Below are 18,814 nucleotides of genomic sequence, written 5' to 3'. Positions count from 1 at the left end.
CTGGTTCAGTATCCCCCGGGGTCAGTGTTCCTTCCCCTGGGTCCTGATGTGCACACTATTTTGTGTGCGCCCTCCAAGAGTGGGGTCTCTCTTTCCCACAGTCCTGTCGAAGTCCTGCAATCAAATCCCACTAGGCTTCAAAGTCTGATTCTCTATGAATTCCTCCTCCCGTTGCCAGACCCCCAGGTTGGGAAGCCTGACGTGAGGTTCAGAATCTTCACTCCAGTGGGTGGACTTTTGTGGTATAAGTGTTCACCAGTCTGTGAGTCACCCACCCACCAGTTATAGGATTTGATTTTACTCTGATTGTGACCCTCCTACCATCTCATTGTGGCTTCTTCTTTGTCTTCAGATGTGGGGTATATTTTGTGGTGAGTTCCAGTGTCTTCCTGTCGATGATTGTCCAGGAGCTAGTTGTGATTCTGGTGTTCTTGCAAGAGGGAGTGAGAGCACGTCCTTCTACTCCTCCATCTTGGATCCTCTCCTCCCCACCATCACTATTGCAAGTACATATCTCATGATTTGGCATCTCAGCACCTTTTTTCACTGTTATACCTTTATCCCAGTGTGTATCTTCCATTCCTACACATAGGAGCTACTTAATTTTCATTTCTATCCTCAGCATCTAGTAAAAGCCAAACAAATAGTAGGATTTCAGGAAAAAGCAATTGAATCAAATTTATATTACTAACAGTAACCAGTCTTACATTATACCTACCTCTTGTTTATACTTGATGTCTTGGTTCCAAAAAATAAAAAATGCTTCAATCAAAATTATTTTCCCTTCTGAAATCAAGTCATATTTCTAAGATCATGGAGTCATGAAGGGAAGAAAGGTAAAATAAATCTAGGTCTTTCACTATCAGGCTCACTTGTAAGATACCTTCCTGAATATATACATATATATATATAGAGAGAGAGAGAGAGAGAGAGAGAGAGAGATGTATATATATATCTCTCTTCAAGTGAGTGTTTTCATGATGCCAAGATTACAATATATTTTCTAATTCTTTAATATTTTTGAATTTTGAGGTCTTTTAAGGTAATAACCTTCAAAGCCAATGTGTAAGCCACAGAAAGATAATTAGTTCTCTTGCTTTGTGCATTGTTTTGGGAAATTCTATACAATTGAAAAATCTAGTAGAAGTATGAGCTCATCATACACTTTTGATGGAACAACAGCCTTCTTCCTTTGTGTGAGCTCAACCTCATTGAACATTTAGCCAGCAAGTCTCAGATAGAGTGATTACGGAAAGGGGATGATATAGTGTCCCCCACAGTATAAATTCTAACATAAAATTTTAAATGGAAATACATTCTGTTTTCCAGCTTCTTTGGCTTCTGCCATATAGGTATGTGAATAAGCTTCTGGCAATCCAACGCACTTGAATGAGAATTTGTTTCAGGACTGAGTGAACTAAGAAATGCAAAGTATGTGACGTGTTTTTCTCTTGGTGGAGACTGCGATAGAGGCAAAGTGGTTCTGGAGGAGGCAGCTTTCTGAGTTGGCAGATTCTTGACCATAGAAGAAGCAGTTGCTCCCTTTGGTAAGCAACATTCTGTATTGTGGATATGTTAGGTAGTTAGACATTAGCAGCAAGGAGGTGACAGTGGTGAGAAAAACAAGGAGAAGAAATCGAGTCACACACCCAGCAATCTGGGGACTCTCCCTTGACCTCACTCAGAATGGGTGAAACTATGATCGTGTGGTGGGTGGCTTATCCTGATAAAGAGGGGTACAGTAACACAAGGGAAGTTCCCCGGGCTGCGCATGCCCAGACCAGACAGGAGTATAACCTATAGTAAACCCAAACTCATTATTGCATCATTATAATAAAACCTACATGTGGTTTTGCCCCCTTAGTGGGCGTTTCTTAGTGATTAAATGGTGAGAGCATGCGCAGCAGTAAGCTTGTTACATAGCTCGAGACTGTCAATCAAATAATGATCCCCTGTCACTCACAGCCACCTCCCTGCAAAATGCTCCTTAAAAGCACCCTTAAGCCTGTATAGGAATGCTGCTTTCCATTCGCAGCAACAGCCCACTCTCTCTCTCTCTCTCTCTCTCTCTCTCTCTCTGAGAGTGTACCTTTGCTTCGGGCTTGCTTCATTTCGCTGAAACAGCCCGCTCTCAGAAACAGCCTGCTCTCACTCTCTTTCTCTCTCCCTCTCTGAAAGTGTACCTATGCTTAAATAAACTTTGCTTTGTGCTTAAGCTTAACGTGGTAGTTTGCAATTCTTTGCTTACTATCGTGAACAGAGATTGCTGGTCCAGGCCTTCCGTTGACCTCCACGGTTGAAGATATTTTGTTACAACGCACGTCCACACGGTGATAGATCTGGGCATCGTTCCTAAAAGCTCAGCTCAAAGTCCATTTCTTCAGGCATGCCCACAAGTCTCTATATATCTTACTTAAATCCATTTCTGCTAAAACTAGACTAGATATTCTTTACTGTAACTAAGAAATGTGATCAATATAATAATTGATGTCAGAAGTGATTGCATGCAAAAAATTGTCAAATAAATTATAACCTGGGATTGAATAGCTGATATAGTGGGTTTAAAGGAATCCTATTACACTTAAAAGGTAGATTGTCAGAGGTCCATGTAACATAATTGTGAAACAGTTACTTAAAGTATTACCTATAGTTATTTGAAATGAAATGCCTATTGATGACAATATTTTGGTAGAATAAGAGATCCCTGATATAGAGTCTTATGAAGGACATGAAGAACAACCATCATAGTAGAGTTTGACTATTTCTAAATGAACCAGAGATCCTAATAAAGAAATGTTTAAGTTATAAAGTTTTTAATTTTCAGATGACAGCAGGGTAAAAAAATCAGCTAGTATCTATGATTATTTTCCAAGATTCTCTAATCTTTTTATCTGTAAGACTGACTCAGTTTTGAAAAAATGAGCTCAACCCTGCTATCACAACTTGGTTTCAATTCCTTATCAAGTCTCTTACAAGAAAGTTAGGGCAATAATTGGTAAAAATCCTTGACCCTAGAATTGGAAAAGAAACAATCTGAAGAATTTCAAACCCCTTATCTCTTTGAACCTCCAGTTTCACTGAATGTTGACTCTACCAGTTTTGAGGTGGCCCTTAGTCTACGGCCATACCACCCTGAACGTGCCCGATCTCGTCTGATCTCCGAAGCTAAGCAGGATCGGGCCTGGTGAGTACTTGGATGGGAGGTGGCCCTTAGAAAACCCTATAATAACCTATCTGAGGTATTATAATTACCTTAAAAGGCTTAGCTAATTTTCATACTCCATCAGAACTATAACTAGACTCTAAATCCAGCATGGATAAGAGAAAAAACATTAAGTTAAACTAATGAGAAGAAGGCTTATACATAAAAAATATTGGAAAAATGTGCATGGAGAGGAGTAGCAAGGGTTCCAACCCAAGGAAGAAAGAGTATAATTTTGTGTCAAACTGAATTAATGGCATGGATCCCTTTTCCAGAGAATTTGAACTGGATATCCTCTCAAGCACTTGGAATTGTTTGTTTGGTTGTTTGACTGAAACCTAAACTCAATGGGCACTAATTTTAAATAAAATTGATTCCAAAAAGATTTAATTATAAGAATGTTGGAGGGACTTTATCATGTCTAAGCTACTCATTCAACCCTTGACTATATCTTCCAGCAGACACAGAGAACATTGCCCTAATCATGTGTATTAGTTTCCTAGGGCTGTCAAGAAAGTACCATAAACTGGGTGTTTTAAAACAACAGAAAGATATTCATTCACACATCTGGAGGCTAGAAGTCTGAAATCCATCAGTTGGCAGGATCATGCTCCCTCTGAAACCTCTAGGACATTATCCTTCCTTGACTCTTTCTGCTTCTGGTAGTCCCAGACATTCCTTGGCTTGTATTGTAGAAGCATCACTCTAATCTCTGCCTCTGTCTTCACATAGCTGTCCTTCCACTGTGCCTGTATCTGAATTTCTCTTTATTTATACAGACAACAGCCATATCTGGTCAGGGCCCACTCTAATGAGCTAATCTTAACTTGATTACATCTATAAATAACCTGTTTCCAAATAAAGTCACATTTACAGTTGCTGGGGGTTCAGACTTTAACATATCTTTGCGGGAATACAATTCTACCCATCAGAATCTGCCCTCCAGCCCTCTAACATTCATATGTTTTCAATATGCAAAATATATTAACCCACTTAACAACATTCCTAAATTCAAAATCTTAACTACATATAATCAACTCAAAAACATTCAAATCTCATCTTCTAAAGAATCTAAATAAGGTACTGGTGAGATTCTGTGTATGGTCTATCCAGGGACAAAATTCCTTTAAACCTGTGAAACCAGACAAGATACCTACTTCTAAAATACAGCGGTGGGTTTGTAGTATAGTCTGAAGTCAGGGAGCTTGATTCCTCCTCCTCCGATCTGCTTTCTCAATATTGTTTTGGCTATTAGGGGTCTTTTGTGTTTCCATACAAATTGTGAAATTTTTTGTTCTAGTTCTGTGAAAAATGACATTGGTAGTTTGATACGAATTGCATTGAATCTGTAGATTGCTTTGGATAGTACAGTCATTTTCACAATGTTGATTCATCTAATCCAAGAACATGGTATATCTCTCCAACTGTTTGTATCATCTTTAATTTCTTTCATCTGTGTCTTATAGTTTTCTACATATAGGTCTTTCGTCTCCTTAGATAGCTTTATTCTTAGGCATTTTATTCTTTTTGTTGCAATGGTAAGTGGGAGTGTTTCCTTATTTCTCTTTCAGATTTTTCATCATTAGTGTATATGAATGCAAGAGATTTGTGTGCATTAATTTTGTATCCTGCTACTCTACCAAATTCATTGATTAGCTATAGTAGTAATCAAGACAGTATGGAACTGGCCCAAAAACAGAAATATAGATCAATGGAACAAAATAGAAAGCCCAGAGATAAACCCATGCACATATGGTCACCTTATCTTTGATAAAGGAGGCAAGAATATACAGTGGAGAAAAGACAACCTCTTCAATAAATGGTGCTGGGAAAACTGGACACCTACATGTAAAAGAATGAAATTAGAACACTCCCTAACACCATACACAAAAATAAACTCAAAATGGATTGAAGACCTAAATGTAAGACCAGACACTATAAAACTCTTAGAGGAAAACATAGGCAGAACACTCTATGACATAAATCACAGCAAGATCTTATTTGACCCACCTCCTAGAGAAATGGAAATAAAAACAAAAATAAACAAATGGGACCTAATGAAACCTAAAAGCTTTTGCACAGCAAATGAAACCACAAACAAGATGAAAAGACACCCCTCAGAATGGGAGAAAATGTTTGCAAATGAAGCAACTGACAAAGGATTAATCTCCAAAATTTATAAGCAGCTCATGCAGATCAATATCAAAAACAAAAAACCCAATCCAAAAATGGGCAGAAAACCTAAGTAGACATTTCTCCAAAGAAGATATACAGATTGCCAACAAACACATGAAAGGATGCTCAACATCATTAATCATTAGAGAAATGCACATTAAAACTACAATGAGGTATCACCTCACACCGGTCATCAAAAAGTCTACAGACAATAAATGCTGGAGAGGATGTGGAGAAAAGGGAACCCTCTTGCACTATAGGTGCGAACGTAAATTGATACAGCCACTATGGAGAACAGTGTGGAGGTTCCTTAAAAAAACAAATATAGAACTACCATATGACCCAGCAATCCTGCTACTGGGCATATACCCTGAGAACACCATAAAAACGTTCAAAAAGCGTCATGTACCACAATGTTCATTGCATCTCTATTTACAACAGGCAGGACATAGCAGCAAACTAAGTGTCCATCAACAGATGAATGGATAAGGAAGATGTGGCACATATATACAGTGGAATATTAGCCATAAAAAGAAATGAAACTGAGTTATTTGTAGTGAGGTGGATGGACCTAGAGTCTGTCATACAGAGCGAAGTAAGTCAGAAAGAGAAAAACAAATACCGTTATGCTAACACATATATCTAGAATCTAAAAAAAAAAAAAAAAAAAAAAAAGGTTCTGATGAACCTAGGGGCAGGACAGGAATAAATATGCAGACGTAGAAAATGGACTTGAGGACACGGGGAAGGGGATGGGTAAGCTGGCACGAAGTGAGAGAGTAACATTGACATATATACACTACCAAATGTAAAATAGATAGCTAGTGGGAAGCAGCCGCATAACACAGGGAGATCAGCTCGGTGCTTTGTGACCACCTAGAGGGGTTGGATAGGGAGGGTGGGAGGAAGATACCAGAGGGAGGGGATAAGGGGATATATGTATAAATATAGCTGATTCACTTTTTTATACAGCAGAAACTAACACAACATTATAAAGCAACTATACTCCAATAAAGATGTTAAAAAAAAAAAATACAGTGGTGGGGCAGGCATATGATAAACATTCCCATATTCATTTATGTGTTGTTTTCACATAAATGATACAATATTAAAGATCAAAGATTAAATTTAAAATGATGTAAGGTAATATAAATATTATACATGAATATTTTATACATGCCACATGTGTATTTAAGGCAAATATATGATGCTTGTTTTGATTTATTTGCATGCATGTCTTATTTACGCATATTTTACTTTTTTATGTGCTCAGTATCCCTTCTTCTATATGAAATTTGAAATGACTTCCTTCTTCCAATAATAAATTATTTATTTCTTAGTACAGGTCTCTTGGCTGATAAAATTTCTCAATATTGTTTTAACCTATAAATGTTTTTATTTCACATTGAATTTCAAAAATAGTTGATGGGGACCCATTTTTATAGGCAATTATTGCATCTCAATTTCACAATTTGTGTGCATGTGTGTGTGTGAGAGAGAGAGACAGAGACAGAGACAAAGACAGAGAGAGAGAATAACTGTCACAAAAGGATAAGCCTGCTCTCAACTTGTATGATGTAACTAATGTCTCAAAGAGCATTCTCTTTTCAGGATCTAATTTCTGCAGAAGAGTCCCTTGGAACACCTAGTTGCCCATAACGCTGAAACCAATTTGCTTCTCTTTTTGTTCATGTATTTGTAGTCCCTTTGTAATTTTATCCAATTTATTTTATAAATATAAGTAATTTGCTAATGAGTTTCAATTTTACATCTATATCCCTAGCCACTCCCCTTTAAGTTATATACATTTACATATAAATATAAATATAACTCTAAAGGAAACCCTTGATCTTCTATCCTATCCTTCTAAAAAAGCTTTTAAAACAGAATATCTTCCCCATCAGTAATTGCTACCTCATCCTCCTCTGTTTAGGCCATATGCCTCATTGATTATTTCTTTTCTGTCACACTCTGCATTCAATGCATCAGCCAATCTTATTTATTGTTTTTCTCAAATCATTTTTTAGAACTTATCTAAAACATCATCTCTTTCCTGGCTTATTTATAGTTTATTATTTGGTCTTCTTGTTTCATCTCTTCCCTATTTTCAATCTATTCCATAGTTTCCCTTTTCATATACAGTAAAATATTCTGCATGCTCTTGACCCCACTGACCTTCCATCCCTATGAGCAAAAATTCTGCACTTTACTCACATCATGGCAGTTCACAGGTATCTTTGTGAATTTCAAACACCTCAGGCACTCTCTATCTACTCACTGTACCCTCTTCCTGTAGAACTCCTTCTCCACATATCTGCAAAGCTGTTTTTAAAAAAATTTTCTTAGTGTTTTTGTCTTAAATGCTGTTGTCCCATTGAAGACTTAACTGGTTATCATATTTTAATTAATACCTTAAGAGCAATATCCATCCTCCTTTCCTGCTTTATCAGTTTTCTCAGCCCTGAACACCATGTATTCAGTGTATATAATGTTATGTGATGTATGCGTTTCTCTTAACAAATACTTTTTGCTTAAATTAGAAAAACTTGGGACTTCCCTGGCAGTTCAGTGGTTAAGACTCCACACTTCCACAGCAAGGGGCACTGTTTCATCCCTGGTCAGGGAACTAAGATCCCACATGCCACGTGGTGCAGCCAAAAAAAAAAAAAAAAGTGCCTTTAAATTAGAAAACCTCGTACTCTATTACCTACCACCAAGAGTATTGATAGGGACCTCTTATGGCTGCATTATGTTGTGAAACAAAAATTTGATGACTACAAAATATTTGTATTCAAAATATAAAACTCACTATGGTATTATAAAATCTAAACTAGTTCATCAAAAATTCACAACCCCTTTCTGTTAGCAGATATGTCTTTTGTTAATCTAAAATAGTTCTCCATTGTTAAATGTTTTATGCCCAAAAGGAATATGATTACTGTTCAGTGTGTATAGCTACTGTGCTGACACCTGAGATCAAAAATAATGGCTCTGTTTTGCCCATTCATTTTTCTTTGGATGCCAATATTGGGTCCAAGCCTAGGTATAGAAAAATAGATTTAAAAATCAAATAATTAGACTTTTAGTTGACTCTCAAAGGGAAATTAGTGGTCTTGGAAAACATATATGAAAATATGGCCAATTTTGATGGCTGTTCATGCTGACTAATAGCACTGGTATGCTCATTGTACTTTTCATCTTTGTGTATGTTTGGACATGTTCATAACATACAATTAAAATTAAGAAAGTTACATATAGCTCTGGCAAAAGAAGTAAAGAAGCAGACTTAGTATTATCATCTTTATGTTTTCATAAGTCACTGTTCGATCATTAAGTATGCTCTTGAAAACATTATTGTAAAGTATGTTACTAGTCAGAATATGCATGCTAACATTCAGGGTCAAAGCTGTTGTTGAATTTCCAAACACCACACACACATGCAACATGATATGCTGATATTTATTTTTTAACTAATTTAAACTATTGACTAGAATAATGTTGTTGCATAATCCATCAGTGGCACTAGAAAAGAGACAATACTTATGTGAAATCTGCTTTTACTGTTATACATGATTTCTACATTCTTACTTCACAATTTATACAAAGTTTTCTGTTTAAAGGGAAGACCATGAACACTTTGGTGACTCCAGGGGACTGTTTAATATACTAATAGGAACCTAAGGACATGAATGAGAAAGAGTATCTTATTGAGAAACATTTTAATAGCAATTATATTGCATGATTACACATGAAAATTGGACTACATTCCTATAAACTGGGAATAAATTATCGTAGAATGCAAAGTTCTCGGACTTCCAAGCCTGGACTCCTTAATTTACCTGTTGAGTTACACTTACTAGAAATCTAACTCATCTGCCTAAAAGACAAACAGATTGGCTGAAATCTAAGACCAACATGCTTAACTGCTACTAAAAAATATGTCTTGAAACGCTTTAACAGTTATCTTGACCCATTTTCATTGACCTGCATGCTGACAGTAAACTGTCAAATCTGGCCAATATGGCTTAATAGATAACACCCTACTAACTATCCTCTGCAAATAATTACTATTAAATGCTTACTTTAATTATAGGTAAAGAGGCATAAAAATATTAATAATAAAGTAGTAATATATAATATATTAATCATAACTAAATATAACTATTCATCACAACAATTGTACAAAGTCACTGTTTATTGGGAGCAGTAAAACATACTGTCTTCATCGAGAACACAGGAAGAGGATGTGTGACTATCAGAAAATTGGTAGGAGTTTAGGAAGGAAAAGCATCCTGCATTCACTGAACATCTGCTGTGTGCTAGGACACATCTCAAACATTCTCTTGTAAAATCCTCACAACAAATCTTAGAAATAATTGATGCCATTCCATTCTACAAATTAGATAAACGAGACTCTGGCCAAATAAATTTTCAAGTGTATCTGAGCTTTTAACCTTCTGCAATACAACACTACTTGTTAAAATACAAATGTTCAGCTTTAGTGGTTTTTATCTTTAGAGTAAGTTTTAGCTCAGTTATCAGCATCTTACCATAACTCCAATGTATTTTCAGAAGAAAATGGGTGATTACTATGATTTAATTTGGAATTAACACTATCCTGTATTTCTGCTCCAAGGAGAGCAGAGGATTGATTGTTCCTTTTGTTAAATAAGTTATTAATAATTTCTCATTCTACATTGTAGTTTTTTCTATAATTAGATTACTGCTTTGTTTTCAGACAGAAAATTTCCATTGTAGCATACCATACACTTTGGAATATATTTCATTTTTATCTAATTTTTTTCTCATTATGTTTGACTGTTACTATAAACAGAAATCTTACTTTGAGTATTGAGCTAATAAAATAACAAAAGTGAAATAAAAATACATTCTGAATACTAAGTCCTTTAATGTTTCACTATAGTTTAGAAACTCTTACTGTTAATTCAGTGGTAATTTGCTTTAAAGCTTATAGTACATTGCACTAGACTAAGTCCCTTTGGATTGCTGGTTTTCCAGTAATTAAACATTGGTATTTTAGTTCTACAGTTACATATATCCATTCACATATAAAATCGAAGTATTTCTCCTATGTTTCTAAAGAATGAAAACCATGTATAAGGATTAAAATTTTGTATAAAAATCATCATATAATGATTAACTATCTTGACATTGAATTCTACTTTTCTGCAGGAATGCCACCACACCATTCTGCTACCTTAGCTCTCTTAGCAAACTTTTATTTTAATACAGCCTCGTTCCATTAAAGGCACCTATTACTTATATTTATCTGTGTCCTGCTCTAGAATAAAAGTTTCTTCTGAGTGAAGACTGTCTTACATATCTTTGTGTCACAAACATTTAGTCATTCGCCTTCTAGTCACATTGTGGGCACTGGAGAAATATCTGTTGCAAGAATGAATGCATGATTTTAATATTGTGAACTAGTATACTGTATAAAAACTATGGCCTGGAAAAGTACAGTTATGTATACTCAGCATAAGGGCACATTGACACAGAATTATGAGACTAGTGATAAGATTAACTGTGACTTTGGTTTCACTACCACTTTCCTTTTGCAACTTTGTCTTGTGTCCCCGAGCTGCCTTCATTCTACTTATAAAAAAGAAAAAAAGAACAGGCAAGACAATGTTTAGGAATCTTTATCCTTCATCACTTACTTCTTATTAAAACTAATGTTCTGAGATCCACTCCCGTGGCTGCTTACTGTGAAGAGGAACCCATTCCTTTCTGCTCTATCTTAGAATGTAATATTCTGCCCTGCATTAATCCCAAATTGTGGGTATTAAGGAAAATTCTACTCGCTCTACTCCTAAGCTGCAAAGTAAAATTCTAAGAATCAGAGAACATCCTGAAGTGCTGTAATAAAGCTTCTTCACAGAGTTGCTGAATATGTGTTATGCAATGACTCAAAATCCAGGCAGGGCCAGATCTTGCTCATGCAATTTGTCAGACAAATTCTCCATGCAAAGATAGATTAATATATTATTTAAATACTATATTAAAATAATACATTCTTTCTAGTCTTGGCTTGCATTGTTTTATTCCAATTGAATAGGTCTTACCTCTTTTTACTTAGATAATATGTTTACTGTTTTAGTCAATCTCAAATTGTTACTTATTACCTCTTTACCTTCTTAAGGTTTTCATTAGATAGCAACTTACTATAATTTGAGTAATATTATATTATAAACCTTAGAAAACATTTTTTTCATATTTTATGTTTCTTCCATATACAGAGAAAGAAGGTAGAAATTTTGTTAAGAAAGTGGCATCCCAGGATGAAGATACAGCTCAAATCAACAAGCTCAGCAATACTTCTACATCTTGAAATTGTTTCCTGTGACATAGTTTTCCATCAGCTTTCTGCATTAAAATCAAGTTCCTTGAACATTTATGTAGTTTTTCAAACTCTGATAAATGAAATTTCATCATTTTGGGAATTGAGTTATTATTGATCATATTTGGGAAAAGAATCAAGCCAGGAACAGAAGTTCAAGAGATTATTCATTGTAGAGACTTCCTGAAGGTTAAGAGTGTACTTAAATTATATCCAAAGCAAATTACATCACTTTTAATAAGCCATATATTTCAAATTTTTGAAGTACATCTATAATATTAATTGATTATTCTTTAAATAAAAAGCTTAAAATTTAAAATAATGCTAGGCTGCTTTATATATTTGGTGAAACATTGTGTGTGTGTGTGTGTGTGTGTGCACCCACACACGTGCATGTGTGTGATGTTTATCATCAATAGCTCAACCCAACTTTCCAGGAAACTACATAGAATGTGACTTAGCAATTCATAGCTGAGGGAAATATGGAGATACTTTTAGCGTATAAAGAAGATGTGATAAGACGAAATAATAATAATGAAATTTTAAGGGAATGTTTCCATCCTACTCAATAGAACGAGGAAGACATGGACAAGTGGACAGGTGATAGGGAAGAAAAGACAAAAAGAACAAGTAACAAGGATTCACACAGAGGTTATAGAGGAAAGACAGAATTCAAATAACCTATCATGAAGGAGTTACATCCACTGAGAACCCAGAGATGGGGGTGAGAGGTCAAAAATAGTAAAAGAGCTCTTACTGCGAATGAATTATCCCCACATTGGCCCTTTTGTTAATGCACTACAATTTGGAAGAAACAATTTAATTGTATCATAAAGTAAAATTCTGTACATTATTATTCATCAAATGTGCTTGAGTAGTAAGGTTGTTAAATAATGGCCTATACTACCCTCTCTCCTGAGAGGACGAGCATGTTATGTGAAAATCAATTCATTCACCAGTCACAACATTCAGTAGTCAAGAACTACATTTTTCATTACACAGATGAGAAAATTAAAGCATAGGCAGATTTTTAAGGAAGCAGTTAATTAGAAGAATAGGAAATTGAACTCAAGTCTCTGGTTCAAAGACAGTACTTCACAGGGATATTTTCGGTTCATTTTTGTGTGTATATATGTCTGACTTCTTCACTACACTGAGCTTTGTGAGAACAGGAATTATTCTTATATTAGTTTCCTGGGGCTGCTGCAACAATTTAACACATACATGGTGGCTTAAAACAACTGAAAATTATTCTCTAACAGTTCTGGAGTCCAGAATTACAGAATCAAGGTATCAGCATGGCCTGACTCCCTCTAAAGGCTCTAGGGGAGAATCCTTGACTAAGATTGAAAATTCTTTGCCTTTTCCAGCTTCTGGTGAATACAGGTGACCCTTGGTTTATGGCTGCATAACTCCAGTTTCTGCCTCCTTCTTCATATTGTCTCCTCTTCTGTTTGTCTTTTTCTTTTCTACCTGTGTCAAATATCCTTCTGTCTTTCTCTTATAAAGTCATTTGCCATTGCATTTAGACCCTACCTGGATAATCCAGAATGGTCTCATCTGGAGATCCTTAACTTAATTACATATGCCAATTCCCTTTTTCCAAATATGATTATATATATGTTATGGGAGTTAAAATATTAACATATCTTTCTGGGGTGCCACCATTCAACCTACTGCATATGGATATAACAAGAATTGTGCATTACTTACCTTTATGAGTACAAATGGAAGGGGTCAGCACATAATAAACTCTCAAGTTTTCATTGAAATTATAACAAATGACAAATGTTTACTTAATCAAATTGGTGTAAGTTTATTGGCTTGGAATAACTGTAACTTCAGTATCACAGAGTATTTTTACACCAATGTGAAGGGACCATAGTGACCTGACATATTTTAACAATTATTATGAAAAAATGTATCAAAATGACTACATCAAAATGTAAAAAATCTGTGGATCGGAGAATCATTTTTCACTTAATTTAATAATGTACACTGTGAAGTCATTCGGTTTGGAGAAAGAATAAGAAAGTCTTAGATAATAATAATAATAGAAATTATTATTATTGTTATCATCATCATTAGAGGTAGTAGTAATATTAGTTCTTTAATCTTAAGACAGGAAGAAACTTTGCAAGCATAGCACCAAATTACCATCACAGAAGTGGAGACAACTTCACCACACTTTCTCAGTCTACCTTGTGAAACATAAGTTGCTTTCAAATATGGCCTTGAAAAAGAGACTTGTAATACTCCAACCCTCTCTTCCTCTTCCCCAGAAAACTTCACAATTATGAGTTCCACAATGCATTGCTACATTATGGAAAGAGTATAGGGTTTAGAGACACCATTTTTAGATTTGTAGAGGAACAGCCAAGGAATGTTGCCTCATATTCATCTGCTTGGGACATGAACGGGAAATAAACTTTTCCTTATTTTAAGCTCCTGAGATATTGGGTTTTCTCTATTACTACATATGACCTCACCTCTCTTGACTAAAGGAAATATCAATATTTCAATAGAAAAATACTTTAAATATGTAGACGTAATTCATGACAGACCATGTTCAAGCTCACTTGTAAAAAAAGATCACGAACTTTAAAAAGTACATAGTTCACCTGTAATATTAGCAAATTTTTTTTTAAGTATGGCAACATTCTGTTCTGATTAGAAGATAAAAGATCAAAAATACATCTTACTAAAGGTCAATTTGCCAAGATATAAACATAATATGGGGACATTTAGAATAGAAATGTTATATTCAGAAATTTATCAGAAAAATAGATATGTACCAAAATTATACACATGACAAGAATATGAAGAGCTACATTATTTACAATTATTAAAACAATAAAATATGTAAATGTCCATTCACAGGGAAATAAGTAAGCTATTGTTGTCAGAGGGGAGAAGTCAGGATCAAGATGGTGAAGTAGGAAGACCCAAAGCTCACCTCCCCCATGAACATATCAAAATTACAATTACATGTAGAGCAACTCTCACTAAGAACGACTTGAAGATTAGCAGAATGGCACTTCTACAGCCAAGGTTGTTACGTAAGAACTACATGGAGTCTAGTAGAAGGGAAGGAGAAGAAATCTAGTTGGGACCCACACCCCTAATGGTTGACCCAGAAAAATAAAGAGATACCACAGGCTCAGAGATCCCTACCTGGAAGCAAGGAGTTCGAGCCCCTTATTAGGCACCTCAGCCCTGGAGGTGCAACACCAGGAAGATAAGCCCCCTTACCTGGTTAGAAAACCAGTGGGGCTACCAGACGGCTGTAAGAAACCAAAAGTCTTCTTTTAAAGAGCATGCACACAGATTTGCTTACTTCCAGTCACAGTGCAAAGGCAACAGACTGAAAACTGCCTGGTCTCTGACCAGCCTGCCAGGACCATCCCAGTGCACACACTGCCCCCACTGAGTTCCTGTTCCAGTACCTCCTATTCCAGGGCTGCTCCCCACTTAGGCAGAATCTGCCATTGACAATGTGCGTGCACACATCAGAGAAGGAGGTGAGTTAGCTCAGGTCTCTGCCCTGCCTCTAGCCAGGGTGGAGACTGATATTGCCAGCATGCCTTTGTGCACACCAGAGAAGGAGTAAAGCCTGCTCAGTAGGGTGAGTCCCATACTTCCAGCCTTCATCCCACCCAAGGCACACATAACAGGAAAAAGCAGAAACAGCTCAGAAGTGCAGCTACAAGCGCTCAGGCCCTGGTCATGCCTCAAACCAAAGTGGAAACCACCATCACACCAGAAAGAAGCCCAAATCCCTCAGGGGTACTGCTCCAGGCCCTCTGACCCAGCTCCATCCCTATAAAGAGGCAACCACTATTGAGCTTAGGAGAATCCCTAGCTCACATTTGGCTCTGGTTCTACCCCTCTCACCAAGACAGTGGCTGCCAGTGCACCCTGGGAGAAAACAGCCCATGAGCACTTTAGATCCACCTCTCCCATCAAAACCAATGGGCACACAGAGACTGCATAGGGAAGATCCCCAAAATGAGCATGCCTTCAAGACTGTGATAAGTAACACTTTCATCTAATTTCAGAGACAAACAGAGAAAGTTAAACAAAATGGGAAAACACAGAAATATGTTTTAAACAAAAGAACAATTAAATCCCAGGGAAAAAATAAAAAACAATGAAATAGAGATAAATCATTTACCTAATAAACAGTTCAAAACAATAGTAATAAATATGCTAACTGAACTCAGAAAAGGAATCAAGGAACACAGTCAGAACTTCAACAAAAACTAGAAACTATTTCTTTTAAATCATAGCTGAAGAATACAATAAAAGAAAAATGAAAAAGACACTAAAAGGAATTAACAGCAGATTAGATGATACAGCAGACTGTATAAGTGATCTGAAAGATAGAATAATAGAAAACACCCAATCAGAATAGCAAAAAGAAAAACATTTAAATGAGGATAGTTTAAAGGACTTCTGGTTCAACATCAAGAGTACTAGCATTTGCATTACAGGGGTCCCAGAAGGAAAAGACAGAGAGAAGAATGCAGAAAATATATTTCATAAGATTATGGCTCTAAACTTCCCTAACCTGAAGAAGGAAATAGATATCCAGGTACAGGAAGCACAAAGAGTCCAGACAAGAAGAATCCAAAATGACCCACACCAAGGTATATCATAAGTAAAACTGCAAAAGTTAAAGAGAGAATTTTATAGGCAGCAAGAGAAAAACAAAAATCACACACAAGTGATCACATACAAGTGAACCCCAAAAGGCTATAACCTGACTTTTCAGCAGAAGCTGTGAAGATCAGAAGGGAGTGGCATGATATATTTAAAATGCTGAAAGGAAAAAATACTACAGCCAAGGAGACTCTACCCAAAAAGATTATCTTTCAGAACTGAATGAGAGATAAAGAGTTTCCCAGACAAGAAAATACAGAATGAATATATCACCACTAAACTGACCATACAATATCTGTTCAAGGAGCTTTGTTAAGTGAAAAAGAAAAGATTATAATAAGAAATAAAAAATTGGAGAAAGGAAAATCCCATTGGCAAATATACAGTAAAGGCTTACTCAATCACTTAAATAAGCTAGTATAAAGTTAAAAGACAAAAGTCATAAAGTAAATGGTAAACACAATTAGTAGTTAATGCATACACAAATAGATGTAAAGTATGAAGCCCAAAACATAAAACATGGGGGGAGTGAAAAAATGGTGAGCTTTTAGAATGTGTTTGAACTTAAATATACATATATGTATATCTAAACTGATCATATATATATATATATATATATATATATATATATATATATATATACACATATACATATACACATGTCATGGCAACCACAAACCAAAAAGCTACAAGAGATACACATACAAAAAAAAAGAAAAAGAGAGAGAGAGTGAGAGAGAGAGAGAGAGGACCCCAAACATAACACTAAAGAAAATAATCAAACTACAAGGGAAGAGACTAAAAGAACAAAAAAGCAGAGAAAAACTACGAAAACAACCAGAAAACAAGTAACAGAATGGCAACAAGTACATACTTATTGATAATCACTTTAAATATCAATGGAATAAAAGCTCCAATCAAAAGACATAGAGTAGCTGATTAGATAAAAAACAAGATCTATCTACATGTTTCTTACAAGAGACTCAGTTCAGAGCTAAAGACACACACAGACTGAAAGTGAGGGAATGGAAAAAGATATTCTATGCAAATGGAAATGAAAAGAAAGCTGGGGTAGCAATATTTATATCAGAAAAAGCAGAATTTTTTTTTAATATTTGAAATTTATTTTATTTATTTTTTTACACAACAGGTTCTTATTAGTCATCAATTTTATACACATCGGTGTACACATGTCAATCCCAATCGCCCAATTCAGCACACCACCATCCCCACCTCCGCGTGGCTTTCGCCCTTGGTGTCCATATATTTGTTCTAACATCTGTGTCTCAACTTCTGCCCTGCAAACCAGTTCATCTGTACAATTTTTCTAGGTTCCACACACACATGCTAATATACGATATTTGTTTTTCTCTTTCTGACTTACTTCACTCTGTATGACAATCTCTAGATCCATCCATGTCTCAACAAATGACTCAATTTCATTCTTTTTTATGGCTGAGTAATATTTCATTGTATATATGTACCACATCTTCTTTATCCATTCATCTGTCGATAGGCATTTAGGTTGTTTCTATGACCTGGCTATTGTAAATAGTACTGCAATGAACATTGGGGTGCATGTGTCTTTTTTTTTTTTTTTTTTTTTTGCATGTGTCTTTTTGAATTATGGTTTTCTCTGGGTATATGCCCAGTAGTGAGATTCCTGGATCATATGGTAATTCTATTTTTAGTTTTTAAGGAACCTCCATACTGTTCACCATAGTGGCTATATCAATTTGCATTCACACCAACAGTGCAAGAGGGATCCCTTTTCTCCACACCCTCTCCAGCATTTGTTGTTTGTAGATTTTCTGATGATGCCCATTCTAACTGGTGTGAGGTGATACCTCATTGTAGATTGGATTTGCATTTCTCTAATAATTAGTGGTGTTGAGCATCTTTTCATGTGCTTCTTGGCCATCTGTATGTCATCTTTGGAGAAATGTATATTTAGGTCTTCAGCCCACTTTTGGATTGAGTTGTTTGTTTCTTTAATATTGAACTGCATGAGCTGTTTATATATTTTGGAGATTAATCCTTTGTCAGTTGATTCGTTTGCAAATATTTTCTCCCATTCTGAGGGTTGTCTATTCGTCTTGTTAATGGTTTCATTTGCTGTGCAAAAGCTTTGAACTTTCAATAGGTCCCATTTGTTTATTTTTCTTTTTATTTCAAAATTACTCAATGAGGTGGATCAAAAAAGATCTTGCTGTGATTGATGTCAAAGAGTGTTCTTCCTATGTTTTCCTCTAAGAGTTTTTTAGTGTCTGGCCTTACATATAGGTCTCGAACACATTTTGAGTTTATTTTTGTATATGGTGTTAAGGAGTGTTCTAATTTCATTCTTTTACATGTAGCTGCCTAGTTTTCCCAGCATCACTTGTTGAAGAGACTGTCTTGTCTCCATTGTATAT

At 35.6% G+C, this 18,814-nt stretch overlaps 1 long non-coding RNA gene across 1 annotated transcript; it reads left to right on the top strand.

Moving 5' to 3' along the window:
* On the top strand, positions 1-17,120 carry LOC309614851. The gene is made up of 2 exons (XR_014236429.1): positions 1-3,104; positions 3,204-17,120. It is a non-coding gene; the product is annotated as an uncharacterized lncRNA (long non-coding RNA).
* The last annotated feature ends 1,694 nt before the right edge of the window (positions 17,121-18,814 follow it).

Source organism: Balaenoptera borealis (assembly GCF_965194805.1).
Source record: "Balaenoptera borealis genome assembly, chromosome: 17".
In the NCBI taxonomy this organism is placed as follows: Eukaryota; Metazoa; Chordata; class Mammalia; order Artiodactyla; family Balaenopteridae; genus Balaenoptera; species Balaenoptera borealis.
Note: the sequence above shows the minus strand (reverse complement) of the source record. Positions and strands in the feature narration are given on the sequence as shown.